The sequence below is a fragment of the Erpetoichthys calabaricus genome, chromosome 11 (assembly GCF_900747795.2).
Source record: "Erpetoichthys calabaricus chromosome 11, fErpCal1.3, whole genome shotgun sequence".
NCBI classification, from domain to species: domain Eukaryota; kingdom Metazoa; phylum Chordata; class Cladistia; order Polypteriformes; family Polypteridae; genus Erpetoichthys; species Erpetoichthys calabaricus.
Window position 1 is genome coordinate 135,716,688 of NC_041404.2, and position 18,360 is coordinate 135,735,047.

An 18,360-nucleotide genomic window follows, 5' to 3' on the forward strand; every position below is an offset into this window, starting at 1 on the left:
AAGCGCCGAGGAGCCACAGCAGCTCGGCCACGAAGTAGCAGACCACAGGGTGAAGCCCCCGGGCAATGAAGTGCTAATAAATGGCCTTTCGTCTGTGGCATCACTCACAGCAGTTCCAAACTGCCTGTGGAAGCACAAGAATGGAGCTCCACGGGTTTTCACAACCGAGTGACTGCACACAAGCCTAAGGTCACTATGCGTAATGATGTAAAACACACCAGCACTGGACGCTTGGAGCAGTGGAAATGTGGAGTGTTGAATCCCAGTTCACGGTCTGGAAGTCTGATGGACAACTCTGGGTTCGGTGACTGCCAGGAGAATGCCACCTTCTGGAGTGCGTAGTGCCTACGGTAAAGTTTGGTGATAGAGCTCTTGACCGCAGTGAAGGGTCCTATTAATGAAACAGTAGTGTGTGTGCTTCAGTCTGGTGGAGGGCCCTTTTGGTTCCAGCAGGTCAATGATCCATAAAGACCTGCAGGAACTCGTGTGGCCCTCATGGGGTCCTGACCTCAACCTTAGTAAACACCTTTGGGGTGAATTGGAATTCCAATGGCAAGCCAACCAGGTCTTCTCGTCGAACATCAACACCAAACCTTGCAAACACTTTTTTGTCTGAATGGGCACAAAGTGTGGTGTGGGGGTGTGTCCAAGTCCATATAGTGCTGGACAGTCACACACTCAAACACTTGGTCACATCTGTTCCACTTTCATGCACCAGAGTGTTGCCCACCTTAATTAAAGGACAAAGTGTCTGTGTGTCCAGTCGCAATGTCTCGTCGTTCCAACACATGGTGCATCACAAACGTCTATAGTAGTGTTTCCCAAACTCGGTCCTGGGGACCCACAGTGGCTGCAGGTTTTTGTTCCAACCAAATTCCTAATCAGTGACAACACCTGATAACACTGATCGCATTTAATTAGCTGGTATTTATTTCTCTTATTCTACATTAAGAAAAGCACAGCAGCATGATTTTTACATTTATAAGACATTTAGAAATATTTCTGGTTTTGCTACAGATTTAAATGCTTAACTCTCTTTTGTTGATATATTTTGCCATTTCTCTGTGCAGTTTTCTTATTAATGACAATTAAAAACAAGCAGAGCAGACACGCAGGCAAACAACACGGAATAATCAAAGGCTGCAACTACTTTAGCATCAAACACACTAATTAGTAAATAATGGATTAATTAAACAATTAGAACACCTGGAAAAGTACAATGAAGAACAAGATGAAAATATTGTTAAAAAGAAAACAAATACATTATTCCCATATAACTGCATATTACATTTTAATATATATATTTTTTTTTTAGCAAACTTAGTTTTCTAATTTCTATATTGTTCCCAAAACACAGAACTTGGGAAATAACACATCACTTAAGTAGCCCAGGAGTCCAATTAAAAACAGAAGCTGGTTGGAACAAAAACCTGCAGACACAGGGGGTCCCCAGGACCAAGTTTGGGAAGCACTAGTCTATAGTAATGCATTTTATTTCTCCAGCTGTTTGTGAAGTGCCATCTTTCGGAATGATAAATGCAAGGCATTTTATTACAATATGCATTACAAAATCTATTCCAACAGATGGTGCATCACAAACGTTAACGCTGAGGTTTACATTGATTAGTTGTATCTCAGTCTGTCTTAGACGGCTAGCACAACTCATTTTTAGTATGTTTGCAAACATTTCTAAAATCTTGTTCTCACTTTGCCATTCAGTGGTGTTGAATGTTGCTTGATTGAAATGATTTTAGCAAAAGGCTCCAGCATAACAAAATAAAAAAGTGAAGGGTTTAAAGACTTCCAGAATGATCTCTCTATATATATAAAAATATATTTTGATTGGATTATTCCTTTTAATTGACGACTTCAGGAAAAGTCTGTGCTATTACTAGCTTTCCATTTTCATTTGCTGGTGTTCTCCAGCAGGTGGTGCTCTTTTCTTTTTCGTGAGATGAGCCAACATGTTGCAGAAGACGCCTCCATGTAAATGCCACTTTATAGCACACATGTCACCGTTGCGTAGCTTCGTCTGCTCAGTCAGTTCTTGCTTTTGAAAAAACGTTTTAAGAATTTTCTTTCCAAAATATTTCTGTGCCTTCTCAAAACTCTTCCTGTGTCTCGCAAGAATAAAGCAACCGCACCACAGCCCTTTAGGTGACCACCTCAAAAAGGCTCCAGCTGACTTGACTGGACATTGAGTGCTGGCATTAACAAGACGGGCTACTTGACATATTTGTGGGTGTCCAGCCCTCCTGCTGGACCCTGGCAGGGACTGTGATTTGGCACACACGGCAGGACTCGCTCTGTGCTGCTTTGATTGCCTAAAAGAGCAGCGGGTGGACTCCTTTGTCAAACCTTCTGCTCATTTTTATGTCACATACTGCCCAAGCCTGGCACCTCCAGACTCCCGCCCAGCCGTGACGAGTGCCCACTGAGTGACCCCCCTGCTTCTGATGTGTTGCTTCTTTTGGCTGATGGGCCCCAACTAAACCAAAGGTCCTGTGTGTCTACAAAGCTCATTCCTCAGTACAAGGTGTGGCGGTACTCGAGAGGAGATGGCAGGGCTGTTGTGTTGGTGTCATTCTGCTTGAGAGACCCTGGTGGGCTGTGCCTGTGCTCACTGATCTGCCTTCACGCCCGAGTGGCTCGTTGTGCCAGTCACACCTTTAATGAGACCGGACTGTCTCAGCCTGGCTGGCAGAACATTGTGTGTGTTTACACGGCTGAGGTGAGTGCCGCTGAGCTGGCACAATGAAGGCACACGGGAGGGTGGGGATTGTGGAGATAAAGGCTGGATGGTCACAGCCGGTGCCAACAGGGTTAGAGTAGAGCCCGTCTCTCGAGTGACTTGGCCCCCATGCTGCTTTCTTTCTTTCTGGCCTTTACTTTCATCTTGGTTTTGTAAATTGGATGAGCCCACCTGGAAAACACCACCAGCAGCAGCAGTGGCTCAAGCTCAGTCCTGGTGGGCACCCTCTTGTGCCCCCTCTTCACTCTTCTTCCTGACACTGACCTCACTGTATAACATTAGATGTGCATTTCTGCAGTGAGACGGTGTCTGCCCCTTCTTGGTATCCTGTCAGTTTTGTATATTTGTGACAGTCAGTAGAATATTAGAGAAGGGGAACCAAACGTGAAACGGCATTTCTATTGGGCTACCTAATATATTGAAGTCGGCCTTTGTGAACAGCGCTGTATAAATGACTGACCGTTATGAAGAGCTCTGTGTAACAGATAGGCACTGTATAATGGATAGATGTGAAAGGCACTATATAAGAGATGAATGCAAAAGGCAATATCTGAGATGTGAAAGACGCAGTATTATCAATGCGAGGGGCTCTATGGAGATGGATGGATTTGAAAGACCCTGCACAATAGACAGATATGAAGGGCACCAAGAATATCAACACATCTTCTTTATATTTACAGTAGCTGTCAAAGTGAACTTTATTGTCATCTCAGCCATCTACAAGTATACAGATAGACGGAATTGTGAAGCTCAGGGTCCACAGAGTAACAACATGACGTGCAAATAATAAATTAAAAATAGAATTAAAATTTAAAATTAAAACACAAACAAGACAAGACAAAGATGTAGCAGCAATATTGATGTGTAAGATATGTAATATAATAAAAATAGATACAGATAATACAGAAATGATCAGTGTATGGTGATAGTTGTTTAAGACGTGTAGACAATGACAGGTCAGAAGGATATCCAGAGTGTCCAAATCCTTCAAGGTCAGTATGAGATGTTCAGTTCTTCTCTACCCGCACACTTGTCTTCACAGGTCAATGGCTCACATGTATAAAGTTCTGTTTTTCGAGGTGGTTGAGGTCGTGTGGAAGGTCCCAGGGGGGCAGCCTGGTGTTAAGGAGTCCGACAGCTTGGGGGTACAAACTCTCCTGCAGCCTGGCAGATCTGGCTCTGATGCTGCAGTATCTTCTCTTGAAAAGTCCACGTGAGGGGTGTAAGGGGGTCCTGCACAGGCCTTGCGGACACTGCGTTTGTGAGATATGTCCTGTAGTGAAGGGAGAGGCACCCCAATAATGTTCTCTGCTATCTTCACTATCCTTTGCGGTCAGATATGTCACAGTTGCCATACCAGACCGTGATGCCGCTGGTCAGGACACTCTCAATGGTGCTTCTGTAGAACATGGTGAGGATGGCAGGGGGAAGACTTGCTCGCTTCAGTCGCCTCAGGAAGTCTCTGCTGGGCTTTCTTGATTAGTGATGAGATGTTATGTGTCCACGTAAGTTCCTCAGTTATGTGCACACCAAGGAACTTGGTACTCCTAACGGTCTCTACACCTAAACCGTTGATGCTGAGTGGGATGTGGGCAGGATGTGATTTTCTGAAGTCCACCATTATCTCTTTTGTTCACATTGACAGATACTTTGTTGTCTTCACACCATGCGGACAGCCGTTCCACCTCATCTCTATATGCTGTCTCATCATCCCTGCTTATCAGTCCCAGCACCGTCGTATCATCCACAAACTTGATGATGTGGTTGGTGTTGTTGTGGCTGTGCAGTCAGCAGGGTGAAGAGCAGTGGACTAAGCACACAGCCCCGCGGCGCTCCAGTGCTCAGGGTGATGATGCTGGAGGTGAACTGACTGGGGCCTCTCTGTCAAGAAGTCCAGGATCCAATTGCAGAGGGTGGTGTTCAGGCCCAACCTGCTTAGTTTTACAACCAGCTTTGGAGGGGTGATTGCGTTGAAGGCAGAGCTAAAGTCTACGAATAGCGTCCTGACATATCTGTCCCCCCTGTGGCTCCGCCCACATAGTAGTGAAACGGGACAAACTTTAAAAATCGATCAAAAAAAATGTAATTCTGGCCAAGCAGAAGGTAGGCACACCTCAACATCAATCGTTGGCACTGTCTGATTGTGTTCAGCTCTGATGGGAGCACGTCCCCTTCTTGGGGAGAAAAGCACATGGCCGTGGTAGCTCTGCCAATCACCAGAGCCCCGCCCACTTCACCCACCGCTTCCCCCTCCCCTCGGCCCGCAGCCCCCCTCTTGGATTCACACAAATAAATAGGCGCCACAAGTGAACTGCGATACTTAGTGCGATGAGAGAAGTCACAAAATCAACCGGAATGTTCTAAATCCGTGAAGTCGTTCTCTTGTGAAAAGCGGACAGACACTCAGACGTTGGATCTTTTTTATATATATCTGATATTTTTGTTTGACTGACGCCATTCAGGAGATGCAGTGCATTCCATTTGTTTTGTTTTTCCAACTGGACGCCCGACACGTGACGTGACCCGCTCAGATTCGTATTCAGGTGTCAGCAGTGGGATTTGAACCCTCAGCCACTGTGCCACACTGCCTGGCTATAGCGCCTTTCTCACCCTCAGAGTGCGTGAAAGAAATTCAGCAAGAGCACCAGAGCCCACATTACAAATCTCATATCACATATCAACACACAAATAGAAAAACTACAAACAAAATCAGAGCTTGTGACACGGACCCAGAACACCCTGAGCAACTGAACAAATGAAGAGGTAAACGGAAAGAAGGGCCAGACGGGTGTGACATACGTGTGAGCGACATGCAGATGTGTGAAGCCCAGTGGATTGGCGTCGTGTTGATTCGATTTTTGGTGCCTCATCTACACGGTGACCTCGCCCTGAGTTCTGATTGGCTGGGCTCGTCCTGCACACCTCCATCGTGCCCTGCAGTTTATCGTTCAGAAGCTCTGACCAGGACGCTCATGGAGGTGAGAGGTCTATGTAACGAATCATCTTAACGATGAGAGCTCCTGGTGGTCCGGCACTCGTTTTCTCCGTCGTCATCAGGGGCCTCGTTTGAACGTCAGCATATGGAGGCGTTTTCGACGCTGATGGCGTTGTGCGGCTAATCACACGATAAGACTCTGGATAAAGTTAGGAATCTTACGGCATCCCAAAGCCGACTCCTTAGCACATCCCGGTGTCTCACAACGACGTACAAATGTGAGCGTCTTTATCCCAAATCTGATTACTGGATAGACTGGCACACGTAACCAGCCGACAATAAGGGCGTCTGATGGCTTTATGGCAGTGGTGGGCCCAGTGTGCCCTCCTCGTAAAATGACTCAATTTAGCCAAAAATGGCTATCTGATCCCACTGAGGCACATTTGGGTTTTTTTTTTTTTTTTTAACAAAGTCGGTGCAAGGAGGCCCTGCTGATCTGCAACATGCCATTGTGACGAGGACGGGCAGCCCACCCTCGCCCACCCACATTTCCTCTCCTGGCCCCTGCCCCTTCCCAAGGACGTGTTTCTCTGCGCTCACATGAGTCACGGCAGGCTATCTTTATGGTGTGTGATTGCCGGAGAGGAGGCAAGGCCGAGCAGATAAATGCCGCTGATTTGGAAGACGCGACTCTGGAGTGTGCATCACGGTGAATGTGACACGGGTGAGTGACAGTCAATGGGCAGAGAAGGGGAAAGTTGTGTACCTGTGAGCGAGGGTGCGTGTCAGCAAGCAAACATCAGACACTCAGCGATGGGACGGATGCGGGTGCAACTGGACACAGTGCCAGGCATGATGGGATACCCAGCAGGGTCAGCCAGAGGTCACCAACATCTGACATTGGCAGCCTCCCCACCCCCAAGCGCACCCAAGCACAGTACCAGTGGGCACCAATTCAGTGTGGTGGGCCTGGCGGGCTGACCTTACCCTGGCTGCAGTAAACAATCAGGGCAAGACGGACTAACAAAGGCCAAAAGCAATTAGTTTGGTGACGCGACGATGGCAGCAGAGGCCAAACCACAGCAACACTGAGCAGGCCAACTCCTGCGGACTGGAGTGACCCTTGGTACTAGTAGTCTGTGGGCCAGCCAGACGGACTCACTGGGACCTGGCAGCAGGTGGTTTGGTGACCCATGTGAAATGACCGGACGCCAGCAGGAGTGATCTGACCCAGTCACATGGACTGGTTAGATCCCAGTGACAGTGTGGTGGCCAACTCATGTTGACTGAGCCCACCCAGAGCTGTTTGCTTCTTAAACCACTTTGAGTGACCACATCCTCGCAGTCAATCATGCGTGCACCAGTCAGACCCCCGTGACAGTAAGGTCAGCGAGTCACCTGGACTGGTCACACCTTGGCAGCTGTGAGTTAGCTGAGCCCGATGGAGTGACAAGGACCAGCGCCAGTCAGCCTGATAAACCATGTAGGGGGAGCGAATGGCAGCAGAACTTATAGGACTAAACTACACGGTGGTCAGTGGTCAGACCGCAGTGGCAGAGAGGTCAGTGCGTCTTGTGGCTGGGCCTTCCAGTTCATGTCACTCGATCCTATGATGGCAGCTGAGCCTGAAAGTGGTGACCAGCCTGGTAAACCATGTAGGGTGACCACATCCTAGCAGCCAGCGTCTCCTGTGCACTGCGCTGACCCTCACAGCAGGCAGTTGGCTGACCAGACCCTGACAACAGGAACTTCAATGAGCCCCCAGTCATAGACCCTGGCAGAGTGACCAGACTGTAAGTGACGAGTGACATGGGACAGTTATATGGGGCTTAGGGCAAAATAACCAATGAAGTGTGGGGTGAAGCAGTGGGTGTGGCTTCCACATGGGCGTGGCTTTGGGGCTGACCTGCAGCTTCTCCGCCATTTTCAAAGAGGGCTTCAAAAGGTGAGGAGGGTCTTGTTCTGCTTCTGTGAAGTGGCCAGCTTAGCCACATGTCCGAGATGACGTCCTGACTTGACGCTGGGAGCCCCCATCGCTAAGTGTTAGTCTGGGACAGCAGTAAGGGGGTCTCGTGTGGCTGGCCAGTTAAATTAAACCGGCCCAATCCTGTTGAAACCCGCTCCTGAATGGGATGGGGGGGGCAGAACAGGAATGAGTAGCTGAATGAGCCCTGAAATGGCTTTGGCAGGGGTCCGAGACACGGGGGCCGCCAGTTTCTGACTCGACGGCCTCTCCGCTGCTTTCCCGATTTCCATTCCGCACCTCGGCGGCTGCCTCCCAGGCACCTTATCGCATATTTGTTCTCACTTTTATGGCCGATTCAGAGCAATCAGGCTCTCGGAAAAGATTTACACCCGTGAGCCCTGATGAAATGCGCCTCTTGTGCAAGTTTAGAAAAGTCAAGGCTGCAATCTGGTGATAAGCAGCCGGCGCCCGATGGAGACCCCCCCATTGGAGACGACTCCATTTGCTCTCGCCCCATGGCGGCCGCCCCAGCAGGCATCCGGGGACGCGGAGTTGGGGGGTGGGTACGCGACACTTGTCTGTCCTCTTGGTCGGGAAAGGCGCCGAGGTGCCCAGTGCCGCTCCATTAGGCCCGTAACCAAGTTATTGTGAAGACCGGGTCCTTTAAATAGCTCCTTCACAGAAAGAGCCTGGCGAGAGTGGTGGGCCAGGCCTAAAAATAGCCGCGTAATTGAAAACACGAACCACAATTAACGAGATTAATAACCGCGTCTGCGTGGAGAGGAAAAGGAAAACAAGACACAGGGAGGCTGTGCCCAGCTGACCACACAAGTACGAGCCACTGACACCCATAGGCACACGGGGGTCCTGAGAGGGGGGCGCTCAGCAGGTGTGCACTGATGGGATTTCGATCACTGACTCCGCCGAGGAGCCCACCTGGCAGGGCCTGGTGCCATCACGGAACATCGTGGTCAGCTGGGGCTCTCGTTCACGGGACTGCCCAGTTTGGAGGACCACCAGCTCACCCCACTCCAGTCTTAAGCTTTCCACCTTTAAAGACACAGACATGAAAAGGCTCTATAACAGAATGAGGTGAAAGGCACCATAAAACTAACATAGACTAACAGTACTAGATAGATACTGTAGACTAGTAAGGCCTCGAGGAATTGACAATAAGTAGGTCGACAGGAATGAAGGGCTCAAGTAACTAATCAATCTAAAATCCATTATTTTACAGATTGATGTGAAAGGCGCTATATAACAGTTAGAAAGGCAAAGCATGGCTAGTAGATAGATAGATAGATATATGGATATACAGTATGTGCAAGGCCACAGATAGATAGATAGAAATGCGCACTACTGTACATAACAGATACATAGGTGTGAAAGGCACTATATAATGTGATGAAAATAAATTCGACTCCAAGTCGTAAAGAAGGTTTGGGGAATCGTCCCGTATAATGTCCAACGGACAGGTCAAAATAAAACGTTGAAACAGAAAACAGTTCAACCGACTTTGGACAACAAAACAATAAACGGGGCGGCATTTATACAGAAAGAAAACAAAGATGGCCGCAGGAAGTGGCGTCATGTCTGCGGCTCGGAGGTGACGTCATCAGGGAAGGGCCGGAAGTGGCGAGTTGGCCATTTTGGCTCCTGGACTGCGGTGCGTGAGCTTTATTACTCGTCTGTGTTTCTGAGGAAAAGAGGGAGAGACAGAGAGAGACGTCAGTACCCTTCCATAACCCTTCGCCATGCGATCTTTTACTTACTGTAGTGTACGGTCTGTTGATTGACTGCCTCCGAAGCGCTCGTGAGTGACAATAACAAGTTAGGACCTTATATAGGGTGTCCCTAAAGTCTGGACACATAGGCAAAATGCATATTTTCAATAAAAAAATACGAACATTTTGTTTAATTGAAATATCAGTTAATAACATCTTCACATTTGTGACAATGCGCTTTGCGAGATTCACATGAACCCGATGCATTAACTCCACATTTCCATCACTTTGAGCAGATTCATTTATGATGCGTTCCCTCAGATTCTCTCGTATCTTTAATTTTTATTCAGTATACCTTCTCCTTTAGCATACACCTGCTCTGTTCGCTAATCCTGGCGCTGGAAGGTGACAGTGTGCGTCATGTTGATTGGCACACGCATGTCAGGATGTCACCATACTCTGTACGCATGATGATGATGATGATGATGACCCTCTAAATCACCCAAAACCCTACACTAAATACCCTGGGCGTTATCCACCTTAATAAACGTATACGTGTCTGTGTGTTTGCTGTCTCTGACATTCCAACAGATGGCGCATCACACACATTAGCACTGCTTTTAATAATCCTATACCAGATGGCATATAACAGAGACATACGCATTGCAGGGTGCCCTGCAAATCTTAACGCCAAGGTCTACATTGGCAACTTAGATTTGACCCCAGAGTCTTAGATGGGCAGCACAGCTGGTGCAGTCTAACCTCCCCCCCCCCCCCCCCCCCCCCCCACTTGCCCGTTCAGTTGCTTCTGTCCAAGGTCTGGATGATGTGGGCTCCTCTTACTCGCCGTGTGCTTATGTTGTTAATGTTTTCCTCCTCGTTTGCCGACTCAGCCCAGTTGCTCTCCTCTGGTCTATTTTGTAGGATGACTGACAGAGTGGGCCTGCCGCCATGTCAGTGGCCCCCCCTCACAGTTAACAGCCTGAATGCCCGCCGGGCACAAGGGGTTCTCCCTTTCGTCCAGTTCGATGAGAGGCCTGTGCTGACCGCAGTCAAACTCCATTATCCGATGACTTTCCTGACTCCCACCCCATGGTGGTCCAGGTGACTTGCCCTTCTGTGTCACTTCCCAGAATGTCAGCTGTGTCCCTAGTGGGGAGCTCGTTATCACAATCTAACTGTTGTTTTGCCTTGTTTGCTATGAAAGGCGCTATACAGTTTGATTGATGTTTTTGGAACAATAACCTGTGAGCTATTCCTATCCTCTTCAATAAAAGCTGCCTCTGCCAGCCCACCCGACCCGCCATCAAGGTGCTGACGTGGCCTCCTTGCTCGGCGCCCATTTTAGTAGCCCATCAATTTCTGCGCGTTTTGTGAGGAGGCTATAAAAAGGCAGGAAGTGGCGCTGAGGACCTGCGAGGTGCGTGTGCTGACTCACGGCTGATATGTGATCACTGCACAGTTATGGCTTACATAAATCCTGCTGCCGCTCGCCGGGTTTGTAAAGGGGAGGCAACAGGCTGAAAATAACAAAAGTGACAAGTGTGAGCAAATGTGTCAGCAGGGCCTTGAGACTGTCGTCACATGCAAGGCACCCCCTGGGGTTTATTTACGGGGGTACATTTGGGTCGCCCGCTGTTGACTCAGCACCAAATGGAACTGCTAGTAATGGTGTCAATGAATTACCCAGAGTGACCAAGAGGCTCTCATGGTGGCAGACTGGCCAAGTCTGAAAGAAAAGGTCCACCATACTCATGGGCATGGCCCCCCTCATGTGCCACATGTTCTTCCTTCTGTCCATTTTATGAATCCATTGTCCCCTGTGCACTGTTGGCAGAATTAGAAACCAGCAAGAAACGTGGAGCGGAGGGACATGTGGCACGAGAAAGTGCAGGGACATGGAGCTGTCAGGCTCAACACTGCTGCCCAGCTGCAGATGGCACCACAGATCTGGTCCGCTGTGGGTGGGTGTGCCAGGGTGTTGGACATTTAGTTTTAATAATCCTAAAATGTCCAAAAATATAAAGCAAGGGGGAGGAGCCAGCAGCCAGGATGTCAGGGTGACCCCGCCTCCTAGAGCTCAGGCTCCACCCAGAAAGCACTTGGAATGGCAGCTCATTTAAAGAGAGAGACCCAAAATGCTAAATCATAAATGAATATAAATAACCAAAATGACAAAAACAATTCAAAAATGACAAGGGAAATAAAACCTGGCTGTCACCTAATAAATCCTGGAACTAACGCTGCAGTTCTGGCTACAGCCACAAACAGAGAGAGATGAGCCCACCCGGTGACATGCAGAAAGAGGTCAGAGGGGCCGAAATGAGGACAAGGAGAAGTGGGAGCCGAACAGGCTGAGCCTGGTGAAAGAAAGCAGCGCCGACGGCCATTTGGTAAGGCTGACGTCACCGCTGTGCCAGGTACGTCCTTCTGCAATTGTGTTTTAAGTTGGACTTTTTGTAAAGCACTTGGGAGGTAAACTGCATGAAAACGTGGGGCACAAATGAGGGGCCTGTTTAGAATGGAATCTCTGGTGGGGCCCTAGAGACCAGCGGGGGGGGGGCAGAGAGAGCTGCTGTCCAGAGGGGCGGGGCCTTGGAGAGAGACACTGCCAGAAGGGGCGGAGCTGCAGAGTGGACGCGGAGATTTCAATGCCAGCTTTCTGTCTTCAGACTTGTTGGCCCTTTCTTGGGTCCCCATTGCCCACGTGCGTCTCAATATTCAGGGCACCTCCCTGTACCCGTGGTCCCTTCATTCAGGCTGTGCCTCCTGCATGATGCAACCCAACTAGGCTCCCTGGACATGAACTTGGGTCCTAAACCTGCAGAAACGAGTCGAGCCACAGGCCAAGTGTGGCGCCTCAGGTGAGCTGTGAGGGGGTCTCTTCTTCACTTAGCTTGTTCACTGCAGTCCCTCCTCTCCCTGAATCTTGTCCTCCACGGTGAGGTGCTTCTCGCCTGCCTTTCCACAGTGACTCCGGGTCGTGACACCAGTGTCACCAGTTTCTTTTCTCTTGGCTGCACTTCTTTCACACGTACCCCCTGCTGGACTCCCAGGATGTGACCCCAGGTCCCTACCCCCTGCCATCTTATGTCGAGAAGTTGCTTGGCTACAGTGAGTTTCTGGCTGTGAGTGTGATGGGCTCATTCTGTTTGAGCTCTGCCACACACTCTGCACGTGACAGTGACACATTTAGTGGACATCTGGCCTGGCCGTGACACTAAATGGACAAAGGCTGGATGTGTGAGTGACAGGCCTATAAAGCGCCATGGTGGGGGGCACACTGTTAGGTCAGCACGTCAGTGTTGTGATCCTGCCACTCGCAAAGCAAAACAAAAATCAAAAGCTCCGAGCTGCCCTCTTCACAGGTCTGCGTCCACAGGACAGGTCTAACCCCAAACTCCAATGGCAGGCACCTGGCCTGCATTGGCCCACATGTGGGGCTAAGGCTTTTAAAATGCAGAAAGAGGAGAGGCAGCCATAAAAGCACTGGGGCCAAAATCAACAAAGCCAAGTTCTCGTGAAGTGAAATAATCCAAACATAAGCACAAAGCGGACAAGAGAAATGAAACCAAAAGAAAACAACAGCAGAAATCGTACAAAGCAGTTAGCAGGAGTCCAAACGTCAAAGCGAGTGTCGTCAATGAAAACAGCAAAAATGTCAGAAGTGCACGTGACACGCCAGCAGCGCAGTAGCACATTCAGGTGGCCCTGCCTCCTTGGGCTCCACACACAGGTGACAGGGCAGCAAACTGCTGTCAGAAATACAAAATGGCAGCACCAGAATATCATCTGAATACAACTGAAGTGAAAACTAAGGGAACACAAACAGCCGGTGCCCTTGTACCCTCCTGACAAGCCCCCCACAAGGCCACATCAGCTGAGGAGGGGACTCCAGCCAGCACTTCTTGACTTTTCCAGATAAATAACAGACATGACCATGGCGGCCGGAGGGCTCGAGCTCAGAGTCACGTCAGACTCCTCCAGAGCGCTGCTGTGTGTCACTTTGGGGGAAAAAAATTTCCCAGAGACGTGGCACGGCGCCCACCCACAATGGACCATCTTTGTTCAAAGCCCCCCGCCCCCTTGCCTGCTCTGCAGCGCTGTGTCTGCTGACACCCACCGGGGGGCTGCTCCTGATCAGTGCCACGTCAGATCGCGGTCACACGGCTGATGAGTGCGCTTTGATCTGAAGGCGCCTTTGTCTCTGAGAGGGCACCAAAGGCAGAGTAGATCTCAGTTTCCATCGCCTCTCCTGGCACGTTAAAGACATTTTTTGTAAGGCAGCCCCCCCCCCCCCCTTCTCCCCCTGCCATGTAGACCAGCAATTTCATTAAAAATGTGTTTACTTTTGTGGAGGAGCGTCAGGGGTCTAGTGCTTCGATTTTGCTGTCCTCGTCCTCTTGTTCCCATGACCTGCTTGACCACAGTGGAGTCATCGGGCACATCCCGTGGGCATGCCTCCTGTGAAGGGGTATCTGATGACGCCACATGTGCTCTTCAGGATGTCAGTAACTCGGTCACCATGCCAGAGCCCAGTCCAGGCTATACAGTGGCACACAGAATGACACTGGAAGGATCTTCAGGAAGTGAGTGCCCATCTCAGGGCATTCTGGGAATTGTAGTCTGGGCAGACAAGCCCAGGGCAGTTCAGGTGGGACGGTCGCAGACAAGATGCAAACTATGGGGGATCTCAAGAATGTCCACGGCCCTTGTAACAGACTCTCTGGACGCGAGGGCAGGCTTTTTGGGTGCCAAGCCAGCTGCAGTCCATTTTAATAGTTTACAGCTCAAAAACAAAAGCGAATGATATGGGCACTAACGTTTAACGAGAAACATCTGGCATGAAGGATCTTCTGCTTTACCCTGTCAAATGACGCCATTCTCATTGGCTCATCTGTTTAAATGGACCCTCAGCTCAAAAGAGGCGGGGCTTACTTCACTCATCAGGGGCGGGGCTAAGCCACTTGTCCCACTGACGGCTCAGAGAAAGTAGGAGATATTGTTAGCAACAGCGCCCCCTGCTATCTGCCTGCTATTGGCACGGTCACCTGAGTCTCCCCAGAGGTCCCTAGTTGCACATGTGTGACACGCCCTTGGTGTTAATCAAAAACTTATGATGTGACACATGCTGGTGAAGCAAAAGCGGTTGCCAGTGGCAATCTGTGTGACATTATTGGGTTTGCTTCTTTCTTAATGCAAACTGGTGACATGGCAGAGAGAAAAAGAAAAGCAGCAACATCTGCTGAGTGTGAAGCAAATTGCAGAATCTGATTACATGATAAGAAGAAGAATGTCACCTCTGGGATCCAGTGGTACTAGTGAACTCCTGGGGCTTGGGAGGACCTGAGGTCCGCATGTTTGGAGTAAGTCTAGCAATGTGTCACAGTTGTGTAGATCGGCTCAGGTATGAATTCAGAAGATCGTGGTCAGGGGTCTCTTTGGATCTTGTTGTGCTGCTTAGTTTTTTTCAGTGAAGAACACTTTTGACGCAATGTTTTTTTATCTTTATTCTTATTAAATATTTCACAGTGGCGACACTTTGTGCTCTGTCCATTACTAGTCACGTGATTGATGATGGCATTGCCTGGCATGTCCAAATCACAGAGACTGTTCAAGTTGTGGACTGTAGGGGGCGTCTTGCACCCCAAAGTCCAGACTGAGACACAAGTTCTAGTCCAGAAGACCCTTTTATTTGAGACAGAACCTGTTCCACCACAAGGTCAAGGCCTTCATGTTATTTATTTCTAAAAAGCCCTACCAGCAGCATATCACCTTTTTTGTTTTTGTTTCTGATTTTTTTGCCATGCGTTCCCTAAATCTATTAAAGATGCTCTCTTTTGTTGTCACGCACCAGGGCTTTACGGTTCTCCTCTCCCTTAGTGTACAGACTTCAGTCTCGACTTCTTTAGGCTGTGGAGGCCATGAGGCCTGCCTGTAGAGTTTGGTGCCAGGCTGTTTGTGTGTCCTTGGGAGTCCTGAGAGGCTGGCATCACAACACCAGTAAGGGGGGGCCGGCAGTGAAGGCATCTCCAGCATGACAGCTGCCCCCCCCCCCCCTTAATGATCTGGGTGGGACGTGTCCTCTTCCACCCTCAGAGTAGAAGGTCATGACCTGGGTGAGGAGCACTGGCCCCGCCTCCTGCGGTTCTCCTCTTTAAAGGTTCCCCTCCGTAGGAAGCGGACGTCATTTTGAAGACCACCACAGACAAGGTGCCTCAGTTGTTTTGTTTTTTTTCCTACACTCTTTTCTTACGATTAAGTGGAGTGGGTGGGCTGAGGGGGCTCCTGGCACCCCGACTCTTACAGGTTCTGTCGATTGTTGTCTTCGTCATCTCCTTCTGCTCTTCCGTTCAAGCGGTCTCGTCGGGAGGTCGGCCCCTCGCCTCCAGCTCATTTACACGGCACAGGACATTCCACCCTGGCCGGCGTTTTCTTTCTTTTTTGTGCTAACAGTTCCTTCACTGATTAAAAACATTCCCTCAGTTGTCGCCTGATAATACCGATTGTCCCTTTTGCAGAGTACATTTAACTTCATTAGCGGAAAAGTACGCAATTAACTCCTTGGGATGGCAGGCGGTGGTTCTGCATGCCGATCGCCGATTAGCCGCCGCCGCCTTCCTTAAGTGGCCTAATTACTCGGATTGCTGGGGCTGCAGATTTGCGGCTCGTCAGCTGACTTGTGCCGTGGCGACGGCTTCTTGGACCCCAAGTCCATAGCAAATACCATAGGGCACCAAGAGTGGGCGCTACAGGTGGACAGTACTGACCAGGGAGCCAAATCAGGCACCAAATGTTTGTGAAGGGTCTCGGGGGGGGCCCAGGAGTGATCAGAAGGACGCCTGTCCGACTGGGGAGAGGACTGAATGACGAGAACTGGCCTACGTGATGGCGAATGTTGTAATTAATTCTGCTCGGTTTTCATGGACGTCGGTGCACACCCAGAGGCCAGTGAACCCCTTGAACATTTCCTCCATTTTGATTATTTTTAATGGTGCATTTGCATGAAGGGACTTTCAGAGCTGGCTTAGCCACGGAGTACCCGCGTGGAGTTGGGTTGGCATCTGCCCATTCCAGATATGAGCTCACTTTGAAAGTCTGCCCTTGGCAGGTATGATGAGCCCCACAAACTGAGACCTCTCTGCTGCCCCTAAGAAGATCTGAAGAGTTAGTGAATGGCTGGAATGGGCGGCCCACCTCAAGAAGACTTCAGATGGGGGGTGCGTGCCCACTTAGCGCTGTCAGCGGCGTTTTAATGAGCTGCCTGATGCGGTCGCCGGTTCAAGACGCCGGTGACTCAGACGAGAGGCTCTTAATGGGCTATCAAGTGTGACCGAGTTTACCGTCAGGGGACGTTTGACACCTGTCAGTATGTTTAGAGCCACAGCTCGACGGCAGCAGAAGCAGAATTCCAGGTCAGCACACAAAAAGAACGAGGCTTGCGTAACGAGAGGAGTGAGGGGCTGCCGCTAATTAGGTTAAGGGGGCTGTGGAGCAAACAGGTAAAATAGGACAGCAGTCATAATAGCCCTGAGTCACGCTGGCTTGGATTGGAAGGATTTGTGTCACGGTGCGGGAATGGACAAAAGGCCTCTCCTAAATGAGGAATCCAGCCCTCTCACTGCAGCTGGCACAACACGTCTGGCACTGTGGGTGCCCAGCCCTCATTAACACCCCAGTGTTATCTTTGGCCACTTTTAGCTGAGAGCTCTTCGTCTGTCCAATTTAGCACAAACAGGGCAGCTTGTGTAACCGCAGCGGTCAGCACCTCATACTGGGGACACTGGCCAGCCCACCGTCCAATCCTGGGGCGCCTTTGATTGGCATGAAGCCCGAGATGAACTCTGCTTGGTCTATAAACACAACTTAAAGCCGCAGGGTGCCAGCTGGGTCATTGTGTGTGTGGAGTCAGCACCACCTCCCTGTGCCCGCATGTCTGTCAGCCAGGATGGACTGGACAGTTTATTAAGATTATTATTCATATTGTCAGAGGGTGAGGGCTGCTCTAGAGTGGCATGTGACCGGGCTGATGATCTGTGCCAGACGTTACACCACGACTCCACTCAAAGCCACCAAACCTCTTCATCTCCATTTGAGATGTGCTCAGTCTGGCCATGAAAGGCTGGAGCTCAGGTTACTCAGAGTGGCAGTGTGTGGCATGTTGATTGGCACATGCCAGTAAGAACTTCACTGAGCTCTGTACACAAGGACCTATGTATCTATCTGTCATATCGTGCCTTTCACATCTATCTGTCTGTCTAGTGGAGAGTTACAGATCAAGAAACACGTGTGAATAAGTAAGTGCACCCCATGAACTGCGTTTTCTGTATTCACGTACAGTTTGTGGACGTATCAAGATTTGCTCTTCATTTAAATTGTATCTATGGAGAAAAACAGCAATATTGAAAGTCTGACTTTGCAATCTACTATAATAAGGTCCGTGTGTCCAGTCTCCGAGAAATCTGATTGGTCAGTCTGGCTTTGGTGATGTGATCGAAGGAGGAAGAGCACATGAGAGACGCACGAGGAGGAGTGAAGGGGTAGGAGCCACGCTGAGGGTCACAATAAAAGTGGACAGGAGGGCAGCGCCAGTCATGGGAGGTTCAAACCCAAGCGCACACTGAGGAAAGGTGCTGAGGGAACACGTAGGGCAACTGAGAGCAGATACTATGAAGTGTGTTCTACTACCCATCTTTGACAAGTAACATGGCTAGTAGATAATTAAAAAAGTAAGAGCAGATACACAATTTCCATTTACGCCTCAAACAACCCCTTAGCTGGCATTTCCTAGAACTGCCTGGCAGTGGAGAACTCCTTGTGGTGAGCTGACCCAAAGACGCCCCAAACCTCAACACTCCCACCGCCTCTCTTTACGGCTGCTGTCAGGTTCTTCTGGTCCAACTGCTCCATTTCTGGCTCTTGTCCTTCAGAGGTCCTGCTCTTTGTGTTGTGTCTCTGGCCAAACGTTCATCTTGCCCTCGTG

General features: G+C 49.7%; 1 protein-coding gene across 1 annotated transcript in view; it reads left to right on the forward strand.

The window, feature by feature from the left end:
• The window catches only part of LOC114660960 (myosin phosphatase Rho-interacting protein-like), a 198,275-nt gene extending 189,667 nt beyond the window's left edge, over positions 1–8,608 (forward strand). Inside the window, exon 10 of the transcript XR_007936301.1 lies at positions 8,585–8,608. The gene's annotated coding sequence lies outside the window, so the exon portion shown is untranslated. The remainder of the gene's footprint in view (positions 1–8,584) is intronic.
• Positions 8,609–18,360: the final 9,752 nt, after the last annotated feature.